Below are 14,818 nucleotides of genomic sequence, written 5' to 3'. Positions count from 1 at the left end.
CACAGGTGTGGTGGGTGCAGTCAGGAGATGGCATGGTCTGTCCCCAGCACCAGACTGTTGTGAAAGAAAACTGAATAAGAGCCAAAATAAGAAATAGCTGTGGTCCTTCTCAGTACAAACAAACCCATACGTAGGGGAAGAGGCACACAAGCACTTAGAAATGCTTGTGAAGGCCACAATTCCTGTCCAATTGGAGTGCCACGGAAAGTGAAGACCCACTCACGCATATGTTCCAGACTTCATAGAGGACAAATTCCATCCTTGCTCCAACCATGCACCAGGTTTCCAAGTGACCAAGAAGTTTTTGGAGGCACTTTCCTGTTACTTCTGAGAAATCTGCATCTCAGGTGATGAAACAGGAGTTGGAATAAGTCTGCCCTGAAAAAGATGCCTGAGTTTTAAACACTAGAGATGAAAAACTCTGTTGACTCATCCCTTATTCCTTCTAGTGGTTTCAAGCAGCGTCATTTTTTATTGAGTCAGATATTAATATTTACAGGAATGGGTGCTTTTTAAGGTATTTATGTGAATTTTTCTTTTCCTCTTCCAGTTTGTCACTTGCTTGCATATCAGAAGTTTAGAAAAAGACACAAAGCACCACTGTGCTCACAAGCAGCTCTCTGAATAGTCCCTCTGCAGATGTAACTCAGCAGGAAAGCTAAGCTGCTTGGATGTGTTAATTAGTTGGCATTTTACCTCAAATTTTCAGCAGCAGCACTTAGTTCTACAGGGCTGTTTCCAGGCGTACACTTTGGTTTTGTTTTTTCTCCAAGCAAACCCTGTAAAAAGGAGAACAAACATTAAGTTTAATAGGAGTTAATGCATTACTTTACAAGCTCTTCATGGTTGAGCCTAAAGTCTTCCCTTCAGTAATGTAATTGAAACAGCTGCAAAAAGCCAGTAATGACCTCGGCTAAATGAATCAGTCAGTTCAGCAGAGCTCCCAGTAGATAAATAATGACAGATATATCTACCCATCAGCTATTTTACCCAGCTTTGGGAAGGAAATGCTGTATATGAGCCTCATCCTCCTGTGGCTGCGCATGACCAGCTGTACTAAAGTGAACAAGGGTGAGGTTAACCCTGCAACCGAGACCCTACAGCCACAGAGCAGCTGGGTGCTGCTGACATACAGCCATGTGGAAACAGGGACAGCATCCGGCATGACACTTAGCTCCAAAAACGTGGAAACACAGCTTTCTGTTATGTTTCTTTTTGTATTAGTGGCTTATTACATCACCTCAGCCAAATGCATAGATAAGTAATAAGATGGAGACTTTTAATTGATGTTTTTTGTCTGTTTATTTAAATAAAATTGCTATCTGCAATAAACAGTTAAGTGGTTCTAACGATGGTCTCTTTCAAAGGAAGGTATTTAAGTGCTATTTTATACCTTTGCTGATTTAGTTTAAACACATTTTAGAAAACCATACTTAGACTCATCAATAAGCAGCAAGAAATTATCACTCGCTATATTATTTCCACTTTTACATTTGGGACTTCACTATGAAAATACCCACAGAAAAGTTTCTTCCTTGAGTAGCATTATGTCTGCAGTCTTTTCCTATTGCAGGGTAGTATCACAAAAGGACTTCAGTCAGTTGTATATAGATTTGAGTTCAACTCACTTTACCTTAAATACAGTAATCCACAGTCATATATAATTATTTGTGCTAATACTAAATAAATGCATGAGGCAAAATTAGAATACAACATCACTAACACATTCAGAGGACAGTTAAGATAAATGAGCATATACAGTTTTGTTTGGATGATACTGCATCAAGACACCTCTCATCCACACTGGCTATGTGATGCCCTTGGATAAATGAATGTTTGCACTTCCTTCACACTTGAAAAAAGGGACAGCGAAACAATTTCACTCTTACTGAGCAACTCTGCATGATGATATCACATATGCGCCATTTCTTGTCCCATTCAAACTCCAGAAGAAAAACACGTGAGGTGACAGTAAACATGTCCAATCGAAACAACAGGTCAGGAAGGTAAATTTATGGGGTGTTTTTACATACAAAGTTGGAAAATTGCAAAGAGCCTGACCAGTTGCAGGCTGTACCAGAAGCAATATGTAATTTGGAAAGTGAGGAAAGGAGTGGCCACTGCTGCCCTTGCTCATGGTGAAGGCCCTCATCAAGGACTTCTCTCCATCTGCAGGGTCCCAGTCAGGCATATTTGAAAACATACCCTCCAGAGTGATTGGGTATAAAGTCTATTTACAACAGTTCTGTAGCCTCACTTATTCCCACTGATACATATGCGCCTTTAAAAAGAAGTATCTGTGGTAAGAAGGAAATGTGGCAATGGTTGCTCCATTACAGAAATACTTGTCTAGCTGGTCACTGGCATGATTCAGTTCAGATGGTGATGTTTCTGATTTTTAATGAAAAAACATTGAATTCTGTGTGATTTTGTGATTTAGAGCTGAATACGACTGCCAGTAATTAACTGTAAATCTATACCTTTAATATGAAGATATTATCACAGTGCTTAAAACAGTCTTTGCTGGATACATTTCCAGCCACAATCAGGAATTAAATAGGAATTCTGAAAACAAAGTGTTATGAGAAATCATCCACATTGCTCACCACTGGATTGGCCAAGAGTTAGCTTAATGAAATTAAACATGAATCATTAGTTTATTCCTATCTGCCACTTGAAGCACTACTTCTATTATTTTTAATAATAATTTTAAGAAGCAAAAGGCATTTTTAACTAGGTCTTTAAAGCAGTTTAAATTATTTATTCTAAATGCTCTTGGTACTGTGGGATTTTCATGAGGCCACTGAGCTGACACTGATATTGAGCATCCAAGCAAAGTTCATGGAGGTCTGCCCATGGCACCCTCCCGTGGTACCGGGCCTTAGCACAGCGAGGGCACTCAGCCACGCAGTCATCTAGCACACAGCTGCAAGGGCAGACATGAATACTGGCTGACAAATACTCAGATCTGCTAATAGCATCCTAAGATCAACGTTATCTCGTTCACTCAGCTGCATTTCAGAGCCTGCCCAGGCGGTGGCAATCTTGTCTCGCATTTGAGCCATTTCCACCCGACTCTAACAGCTGGCACACAGCCCATGAACCCACGGGATAAAGAAAGTCACAAAAACAAAAAGATTTTAAACTGGCGGCTACAGGCTTATTATAGGCACAGAATCAAAAGAGAAGAAAACAACAACAACAAAAAAAACCCCTCCTCATCTCTAAGGACAAAGATATTGCAAAGTTCAGCCTTCTGACTGGAAAATATTATTAAAATTGTTCTTGGTAGGTAGAATTATTTTGTAACTGTTACTTACAGTCACTTTTCAGGACTGAAAAGCTGATAGATCTATTTTCACGGACTGGGCATTTTAAGCATGCCTAAAGTCTTTGTTCCTTCACCAAAGGTTGTGTTTGCCTACATCAAGAAATGCATACGAAAGAGCTTTTTATGGGAATGACTCCACACGTTTTACTTCCTGGAAGATCCTAAAGTAGTACAAGAGTAATAGGTGTGTGAGCATACATGAAGTTGTTTAGGTAGGTATTTGAAAGCAGAGCACTCCACAAAGCTGAGCAGTCCCAGTTTGCATTCTCACAATTGAAGACAAAGAACTATTTCTTGTACAGGGTCTTATCCCACATGCAATGCTCTGAGGAAAAACCTCAGCGAGGTAAATGGGAGATTTACCCCATAGCAAAGTCTGTGATCTCTGCTGGACTGGCAGTAACACAATTCCATGGTAATACTCCATCCATCATGCCTGCCCTCACCCAAGGCTTCCCCGTGTGTCTCAGGACACTCAGGCCATCCCGTCCTTCTGAGGCATGGGCTCAGTGGGCCACTTTTGGTAAGCAGAACTGGCACTGCAGGATGAACCTTCTCCAAACTGAGGACCTCACAGAGAAAGAAATCCCTTTTGCAATTTTCATATGAAAATGAGATCAGTCTCTATAAATATCTAATTAGATAACAATAAATAATTGAAGATTTTAGAGACGTAGACCTTTTACATTAAGTCATCTACAAACAGCACCAAGAAGTGGGGGTTTCTCAGGGGCACTCAGCAACACACTCACAACCAGGGCTGCTCAGGGCTGTCCCACTGATGCAGCTAAGCCAAGCCTCAGTGTGTGGCTGTACTTCAGACCCCCACAGGGACAGCAAAGTGAGCTACTTTCCCCAAATCCAGTAGTGCTTTGTGACAGAAGATTTGTCATCATCACATATATTTTTCACAGTCCCTCCTGATACTTTAAACAGTCATATTTCTAAAGGAAATAAGAACATTCTAAAGTAAACTAAGAATATCTTTGGTTCTTTGAAGTATCAACTACTCAAGTCATGCTGCGGCTGCTGAATCAGAAAAGTTCTCATTGCCTGGTTCTGAAAATACTGGGTTAATTGTTCATGCTGGGTCTGTTAGAGTATCAGTCTCTTTGTTCTCTATGAGAGGCAGTGGGCATTGGTACAGTACAGTAACAGTACTGGATGGAAAGCAAGAATGAGGTCAAAAAGCCTGAGTGCCAAAGCACAGCCATCATTACGTTGCACACAGGCGTTCATTTAGCTTAATGAAGAGAGAGTGAAGGTCCTGAGACCAAAGGGTGTGCACATCTTCAGGCTCCTGCAGACATGTAGCAACAGAAATCACCCATCTCCACATAAGTCCAAAATAAATCACTGAGATAAGAGAAGCTCTCTCCAAGAGAATGAAAAATACTAGAACATCTGGGAAGAACAAAAAAAAAAAAGTTGAATGTGTGTTTTGGATGCTTTGTAGGAAAAATATCTGCAAGAGTCTGTCTTGTCTTTAAACACCGAATGCCGAGACGCAGGACATTTCCTGAGCATTAATAACTACTGAGGAGAGTTAATGGCCCAGAGAAAAGCTGAGGGTCATTAAAACCAGTCAGTCAACAGCTTGTCAGGAAATGCCCTCTGCTGAGGCAAACCTCAGCTTGGTTGCTGCTCAAACCCTTCCCTTACTTTAAATTCAATATGTCCTGGAAAGCCAGAAAGCAAGCTCTGCGGACATACCTCTGTGAAGGGAAATGTTTGGGGGCACTATCACTATGACAGGATTTCCTAAGAAGCAAACAAAAATTCTTCCCTTGCATTTAATTACATCACTTAGAAACTGAAAGCAAATAAGGTAACATTTTCAACTGACAGTGTACCTGATGAGCTATTGAGGGTCAATGTCAATAACAAGTGCAACGTGTTGACATGGGACAGAAGTTCTGCTTCTCCTGGCTATTAGAAAAGCAGAACGTCATGGGCAACTGGGAAAAGGGATTAAAAACTTTCTTTCAGGTTTCTGTGCATCCCCAGCCAGAAACACAGCTTGACTGACTTTATGGAGTAGTTTAAAGTCCGCCCACAGAAATGTTTCTAAACCTGAGAATGGTTTCTCACTTTTGTACTTCTACTCAGAGCACGGCCTGCAGCAGACCCAACCCCAATCTAGCCCTTTGTAAGCAAGAAGGAAGAATAAAAGAAAAATAATACCCATCAAAGAAAATATGGTGGCAATGTACACTTCTTTTGAAGTTTTGTGAAAATAACCCTCCTTGGTGCTAGGACACAGAGACGCAGAACATCACTGTGAAGGACACTGAATACATCAAAGCAAGCAGCCATACAAATATTTACCAATAGGTATTTCATTTACAAAATGAGATATATACGATAAGTCATACACACATATATCAAGATGTTTCACAAGCTTATTGTTTGGGAACATGTAGTATGCGTGTTTCTGATATGAAAAATAGTATTATATCACATTTCAAAGATTTTACATTAGGCAAAGTTGTGTCTAGAAAGCCTTTGACCTCTTTATAGTAAATGCCAAGTATCCATTGGCTGAAATATTACTTAAGAGGTTCTTTAGATAAAATATTAAGTTACTACTAACTGTACTTGAGGTTATTAATAGCACTTTTATCAAACAAGGAGAGAACAGGCTTCTGGGACCTGAACATTACCAATTGCCTGAAGACCCTGGTTTTGCAATGAGCACTGGGAAAAATGCAGTGATTTGAACATTTCATTTGCCTGAAAGTTTACCCATTACAGAGGAAGGTACAAGATAGTCAGCAATCACAGCCACGCGTATCTTACCTCTCTTATACTCAGCTTCCAGAGCTGGTACATAAAAGCGCTGTCAACATGGTTCTGGAAAAGCAGCTCTTAGAGATACTCCTCTAAGTTAGGATGAGAAGCCATAAATACTTGAGATGGCAAAAATTCCTTTTAACAGGCAGAAAATTTGGTAATCATAGAATCAGTGAGGTTGGAGAAGACCAGTAAGATCAACTAGTTATCATCACCATGGCCACTATCCCATGTCCCAGAGTTCCACATCTACATGTTTCTTGACCTCCAGGAGCAGTGACTCCACCACCTCCCAAGGCAGTCTGTTTTAACACACTACCACTGAAAAGCTCGGCTGCGCTGATCCCCACTATACTGGGATAGGTAGCAGAACTACATGTGAGTGATTTAAGAAGCACAAGGCAGGAGCTGTTCATCTCAGGCAGAAAAAAAAAAATCAAATAGACACTGCAGTGTCTGTGCAGTAGGAACATTCTGTAACAGAGAGGCAATTCTTTTGCAAGTTTTATTTCATTATTTATTTGGGTAAATTATTCAGAACTGAAAGAATACACATCTTATTTTATTCTGTACAGAATCTTGCTGTACTTTCAGTAATGAAACTTCCTTGCTTCTCTCGACTGAAGGAGTTTGGCTCCTCTCAAGAGAGACATTCCACTCTCTTTTCCTCCGCTTCTCAGACAGGAAGAGGATGCCCTGCTCTTCATGACAAACTGTGTTTGGAGTTACCCGTCATCAATTTTCAAGATATGATAGGGGTGAAATACTAAGGACAGCAACTTCTTTTATTGAAGGGAGAAGGCTTATTTTTAAGTGGTTCTATTTTTCAACCAAATGTCTTAATCTTTCAGAAATGTATTTCCCCAGAGTTTACTTTCCTTCCAAACTGTTCTTTTCTGTTTCAGTGTGACAGCATCAGCATCCTCTATAAGACAGCACCAGGCCTCTTACCAGCAGCAGCAGCCACCCTGTACCAACACCCCAGTCCTTGCTGTGAGAAACACGTGCTGTATATAGAAAAGCAGAGTTAAGAGGCGTAGAAGGAAGTAGAGCTGGGAGAAATCCTTGAAAAAGTCTCCTGCAAATCAAAATGAGCATGTGGTTCTCTTTAATAAAAGAATAATCTGGGAAAGGCAGCCTTGCAGACTTTGTTACACCATAAATTTTCCTGCCACAATTAATGTTTAGACAGGTTTGGGGGACTATAAAATGATGCACTGTGAAAGCAGCTATGGCACTAGAGCAGAAGAATGATAATGGTCTAAGTTAAAAATATGATCTTTGTGACAGCACTCTGAAGAGATAAGATTGCACTTGTCAAAGCCAGTGGGAAAAGCAAGCCACAATAACCTCTATGATGATAGCCTTGATGTGAACTAAGGTTCAAACTCGGAGCAGTAACTGGCTGCAACAGGACTGACTTCTAAGAATTCCACTTTAGTCATCATGTATAAGCAGAGACCAACAACAAATCAAAATCTGAAGACTAAATGTCTGTTTCTCTTCAAGTATCAGCCCCAAGTACACAGAGTAGAGCATGAGAGGAACATTTTAACACACACAGGCACTCTAGCACACCAGCAGCTTTTACAGACAGATGGAATCGAGAAACATATAGAGAAGAGCAAGAGTGAAAAACCCACTGCATGTAAACACAACACTGAGTCATTACTACTGCCAACAAGGCAGTTGTTTTGGGGGTGGCAAAAGGGTTTCCAGAGCTTCCCTTTCCTACAGATATTGTGACCTGGCAAGACTGATAGCTCAGCCACAGCTTCTAGCCCAGAATTTGCCTTTCCCACCTATGAGATCCTGAGCCTGACACCATCGGCAATCACAGAGTATACTGCCCAGAATTCCTTTTGAATTTAGTGTTTCTCAAAGCAAAGGTTTTCCAATGAACTCACACATAATAGCAAATAAACAAAATCTCCTCAGTTCAGTACCCATATTCAGAAATGTGTTTTCAATCTGGTTTACTACTCAGACAGCTGCTACTATTCACTCTCTGAATCATCTTATGGAAAGTATGGAAAGGTAGACAAGAAAATTTAACACAGGGAATGTACTACTAAACAGTGCTTTCTCCAAATTAAAACTAAAACTTGCTAACAGGAGTCGTTTACTTGCAGTAATAATAGTGAACTAGAAATAGTGATGCTGAACAGTGAGCTTGGAGGGATGGAAATACACTGAGTTTACAGGTTTCTGTGGTTACTCAGAGCTGGTAATTTAGATTAGCTTCTGTAGAACAAATTAACAGCCTCTTTCACAATACACACTATCACATACCAAATCTGTCACTTTTAGAAATTCACTGAGCTGACAGAAGAAATGAAACATTTGTCCAGGGAGAACTGAGCTTGGCAATTTTCTTCTTTCTTGACCTGGAACGCCCAAATCCTCTCTGAGGGAGTACTAGAGATAACACTTGCTTCTGTATCTTGCAAATTCATCATCTTCCCGTCTGCCTGTTAACTGTGCCAGACAGCTATGCATCGTATTTTTGAAGATAGCTCTTACAGGGAGGAAGGATTAAGCTATCATAGCCTGAAGTCCAAGAAATTGAAGTTGTTACTTCTCTGGACGTCACTTGGGGACTGCCTTAAACTTTCCCGGGGCACAGGGGTGGGATAGTTGGATTTCTCCTAACCCAGTGCTTTTTGTGCCTGCACATGGGAGGGAAAGAGAACAAAGCAGTGGCATGCGATGTCCTCGCAGCGTGGCTGCCAAGCACCCTGCCCTGCTGCAAATACCATTAGAAACAATTTGCTCAAAAAAAAAAAACACCTAAACTTAAATCAATATTAGCATTGTAATTATTGTGAAGCTGCTGAATGGACCACTCTGTTATCGAAAGTCTGTTTTAATCCCTAAACAACATAGTTAGGATGGGAAAGAGTTTTTAAAGGAATTTGAAATATGCATACCCCATTTCAGGTCCTGAGAATCAAATTACCAGCCCGTAAGGGAGATGAGGCAGCAAGAGTACTAAGATCCACCCTCCTCCAGGCCTGGCAATTTGCTCGGCTGGGTCCTCAGCCCTACTAAGCCCCACTGACAGCAGCTGGAACGTATGCGGCATGGCCCCAGACAGCTGGGAGGAGGAAAGGCCAGCCACAAATTAAATTAGGAGGTGTAATATGCTGTGAGAAGAAAAACAAATTGAGATTGTGAAAACAGGTGCCAACTGACATTTACTCAGTACTCAGCCACACTTTCCTTTCTCTATATGTGATTAGCAGCTAAGCTGAATTAGGATAGATTTCATGCTTCTGTGACCTTCCAGAATCCCCATACAGAAAAAGAAAGACACCTGTAGCTAGAAGGTTTTTTGGTTTTTTTTTGCAAGAGGGTAAAAGTGTCCAAATATTGCAGAGCTGATAAATTAAGGGTAAAACCGGCCAACTGTCCTTCCCTAAGGAGTCATTACTAAATCTTTGCATAAGGTGAAAAGTCAAAGGCTTGAGATAGAAAAGATAAGTGACATAGATAGAACTTTAGATTGAATGGTAGGGTTGGTATGTATTTAGGAGTAGAATCTAATAGTCCAAGTATAGAGGGGATAAAATCTCTCAGCACTGCTTTCCCAAAGGACCTCTGAAATGGCAATGGACCTGCAGTCAATCCACCATTCTCTATTGACCTGACTCAGGTGTCAAAGTCCTCAGCACAGCAAACCCCTCTGAGACCGCAATGCTATGGAGATGTGCCAGGTTCACCTGCTACAGTTGTGAAAAGCTCCTTGCATACCTCAGCCACAGTAATTTCAGAAAAGTCTCCTTTGAAACAAAGACATTTATAGGTCTGTTAGGTAGGGTTTGTGACCACAAAGCAACTTGCAAAGCAGAAATTCCCCTTTCCTCAAACCACTAGAATTAACAGAAAAAATGCTGTCATTGCTGCTTGCCATTAGCAACATGAGGATACACCACCAAGGCATCACTCTTGGCTTGCAAGAAATAGCAGCACCACACAACTCAGTCCCACTCACCTCCTCAACCTCAAACCTAGTCATTTATCAACCCCACAAAACCCCCAAAATGCTGTGATGCACAGATCCCAGTTGCTTCAGGTAAAAAGTTTAAGCTACTGCTTTCACTCCTTTTGAAGCTTTTACATGACAGCATAAAATTCTGGGACTCTAAAATGCAGAAGCGTTGCAATAATGTCTTTGCCTCTACATTCCCCATGGCTGACCAGATGATGGCAAACACGTACCATAAGACCACTGGATAAAAATGTCAGGGGCTTAGAAATAGTTCACATTCTCTGGCCTTCAGTTTCATGATCATTATCATAATAAAATGTTTCTTTGCTTATTCCCTGCACACCTGCTGCATGTCAGTTTCCCATTACTGCAGCTACGCCACCACGTGTGCTGCTCAGACTGACACAATCACCTTCCTTACACCAAACAGACCCTCACTACTGCTGGCCCACAACATCGATAGAAAATAGAGCACATAAACACTTTGTAAAGAGAGAGGAATGTAGTCTGGGGATGTGGTTCAGGGTTAGATAAAATGAGAACAGGGTTCTGGAACTCACTGTCATCAAGTTTTGGATCAAAATTCCTAAATGTTTCCGAGGTACTTGTTTTCATCTCTTACCACCAACTCTCGTTGTGAAGCATCAGCAGCAAAACCAAGCGAATAGATTTGCTCTTCGAATTTTGAAGTCAAACCATAACTTTCTGCAGGGACTGGAGAGGACAGATGGGAGAGTGTACGTACAGGATTACAGCCTGGCTTCTCCCCAGTTTTTCTTAAATATTTTGGGGGGAAGGAAGAGGGAGGAATGCATTTGGATATTCAGTTCCTTCCTCCCAGCTCATTCTCACTACTCTCCGTACATCTCTGCCTGTCCCTGGGTGCCTTATCACATGCACCTTATCAACAAAAGCCCCTAAACCCACAGTATGCAATCTCCTCCAAAATAAATTTGCTCTTAGAAGAATATTGTTGCTATTGCTTAAATACAAGCCATGTATCTGAAAAAGAGCACATTCGAATCACATCGTGGAATCACAGGATGGCTTGGGTTGAAGGAACCTTAAAGACCCCATACTTCCAACCCCATGCCATGGTCAGGGCTGCCATTCACTAGGATCCCAGGATCAGGGTGCCCAGCGCCCCGTCTATCCTGGCCTTGAATGCCTCTAGGGATGGGGCATCCACACCTTCTCTGGGCAGTGTTTTTGTTTGTTTAGTTTTTAAACAGGCTACACTAAGCACATGTTGAAAATCTCAGGTAATTAAACTTGCAGTATCAGTCAAAGCATCAGTCAAAGTCATCTTTGCTAACTGCTTGTAACAATTCCTTCAAATTCTTTTTTTGATTACGAGAAAACTGGAAGGAGAACTGCTGAGAAGAGTTTTACGTACGCATTCTACCAACTGTAGTGAGTTAGATTTTAACATTTTTAAACATTAATGTTTGCTCTAACTAGCTAGTAAATATTGAAACATGCCAACCAGTGTTCAGTCAACACTGGTAGCAACAGCATAGGAGAAGGTTTTTGATACAAGCTTATCAATTCAGACTCTTGATAATGACATCTGATGTTTCCTTTGCCCTGGTGATAAATGACATTCCAGTTTCACATTGCATTGATAATTACCCAAGACAACAGAATGCTGAATTAAAGCTCCCATTCTTTTTTCCTCCAAAATCTCACTTCTAGTTTTACAATAGATTTAATGGTTAAACAATACCATGCTTGCTTGCAAAATAATGCAAACAAAATAATTGAAATCCAGAAATTTAAATCAGCATAGAAAACCAAAAGGGTATGGGTAAGATGTGAAGCTAACTTGTAATTTATTTCTTTTAAGACTTTCAAGCGATATGTTGTATGAAGTCCTTGAAAACTATACAGAAAATGTCTTTCATGAAGATGAACTCCACTTCCAGACTGAAAAAGAAGAAACCCGCGGTTTGCTAACATGACATTTTGCACCTACCCTAACACTGGTTAAAAGAAGAACAACAAAGTTTCTTTAAATTTCTGGGTATTTTGTGTATGTAGTAATTGGATCACTCACACAACATTGAGACTACGCAGAATACTGAGCAAGTGTTCTCAATTCCCACTTTGACCAGAAACTCTTAAGATTCCAGTAGCTGCTATTTGAAAACTCCATCTCCTTTGGTTTAATTCAGAACAAGCACGTTTCTAGACTTCAACCTAAAATATAGAATAGAAAGACTCAAAAGATTACTTGGAATTTGCTTTTAAATTGCTAATCCTTTTAAATTGATAAGAAAAAGAAAGTCTATTTTAAAAAACCTATATTCCTCACTCCCAATAAATAGCAATTTATTGCTAATAAATGTAGTCTAGTTCTGTTAATCTCAGAATTAACTTAGCTACCAGTTCAATTAGGAAATGTCAATTGGGAATTCCAGTTAGCTCTTTCTAACTAGATATCAAATAATTTAACTGACACATGCACATTTTCCATATCCCAACCCCAACATGCGCCACAGTAATCTAAAGAACCGCAGCATGGGAAAGTTACTTGAGATCCACTGTTCCCTCGTGTTCCACATGAATGGCAGGGGAACTGCGTAGGCAAGGATGTTTCAAACTGTTAATGAAAAGAAAGCTTTCTTTGGAAATCCTTTACAAAAGTAAACTTGTTTCATCCAACAGATAGAGCGTGAAATTTGTAGTTAAATCGCATATAGAATGATGCTGGTTATTGAACATTATAAAAACTTCAGTAATCCTCACACAGTCACTAAAAATAAAAAAGTTTAAAGCAGATAATGTGGTAGACTGTTAAATAAACAGTTAAACAAGCCATAGGCACATTCAAAACTCATCTAACAAATGACAGGTACTTATAAGAATGCATTAAAGAGAAATTATAATGGAGTGAATTTCATGCCATGAAATTATTCTACGATAACAGCTACAACAAATAAGACTTTGGAGTCAGAAATGAAATTACTGTGTAGCAGAAGTGTGCACGTTGGTAAAAACAGTAAACATGTTACCCCTGGGTCAAAGAACTAACATCTCTGTAGCTGAGGACATCTTTTTGATGAATGTGAAACAGCTGGAATAAATACATGAAGGGTAACAATTGTGCTCCCATGGTAGATCCAGCTGCTGTGAAATGAACTCAGGGGAAAAAAGTAAAAAAAAACCCAACAAAAAAAAACAATAAAAAGAGGCATACACCATATAATCATATCATGTCTGCACATATCTTTTTAGAGTACAGAACAAGAAAAACATTGATTGAAAATCACTGTGGTGATATCATTTGTTAAAAGCAAAACGAGCTCATAAAGCATTTAAATACCAAGGAGTGACTTTTTCTCCTTGTAAAGTAGCACTTTACACCAATATTCACCATTAGCAATTTCTTCTTTTCAGACCACAGAAACGTTCATACCTGCTGGTGAGAAAGTTAATTTAAAAATAAATGTTAGAGACTGATAAAAATCCTGTTAATACTTTATTAGTGTAATTTTTTTTAACCTTTCTATTGGACAGAACATAAATGCAAACTCCCCCCAAAAAAATAATAATAATAATTCAGAGTCCTCTGCCATCCAGTAGAAGTGACCCTGGCAGTCTGTTACATGTTCATTCTTTGATACGGAAACAAGAGGATGGGGAAGGGAGGGAAACAGCATCAACAGAACAATTAGGCACACAGCTGACACGTACTGTACAATGATATGCACAAGTAATTCATAACGGCTATATTCATGAGATGAGCTCTTTAGATTTTCCCCTTGTAATGTATGAGCTATGCTCCCATGAGCAAGGACCATTAAGAACAAGGGAATTAACAGCGGAGTAACAAATAAGACTTTTAAAACAAGTCCTTAAATAAACTAAAGCAACAACAGAATGCAAAATTGTTCAGCTGAGAACACATTTTTAACCTAGACTTTAAAACATTAAAAATTCATTTATTTTACAGTTATTCAAATACACATGCATTAAATGAAAATATTGCACAAAATTAAAATTTAGATTGTGGAATTCATATATTTTTATTTTGGTACACATTCTGGTAGCACTTAAAATTTACGGTTTAGTTCTAGCAGACACCAGCAGCACAAGCTTGAGGATGAACCAAATGAAAAATTCAATTGCTCATTTTCTCTTAAAAATAATTAAGGCTAAAACAAGTGCATTTGTTGACAATGGCACAATCTTCAGTGGCCAGTCACAGCACCCAAAGGCCAGAAGATACACCCAGACACTTAAGTGCTGTATATTAACATTCAGTTTTGGAGACTTTATAGGATAACAGGCTGCATGGTTGACAGGGCAGGTATTTTGAATTGACAAAAGGAAAACCATTATAAAGACACATACAAACTTTTAAATCAAAAGTATTAATTTCTGATCAATCTTGCCAACCAACAGGCACAACTGAATTAGGAAGCCACATTCTGTAACTAAATACAGAAGACAAAACATTAGTACATATATACATATGCACACCTGTATGTGTGTGTATAAGTATATATATGTAATAACTTCCAGTAAGTAAAATGACTAATGAGCATGGTGTATTATGTTCAGTTCACATTCCTAGAGATATTATTTTCTTTTTCTTTACAGAAATGTACCAGATAATTAAGAAAATCCCAATCTGCACACCACCACCATTCTCTTGAATTTTTTCATGGTACCTGCAGATAGATAAGAGGTTCCACAGA

Source organism: Cyrtonyx montezumae, unplaced genomic scaffold (assembly GCF_038088225.1).
Source record: "Cyrtonyx montezumae isolate F1298 unplaced genomic scaffold, pur_monq_1.0 scaffold_8, whole genome shotgun sequence".
In the NCBI taxonomy this organism is placed as follows: domain Eukaryota; kingdom Metazoa; phylum Chordata; class Aves; order Galliformes; family Odontophoridae; genus Cyrtonyx; species Cyrtonyx montezumae.
Note: the sequence above shows the minus strand (reverse complement) of the source record.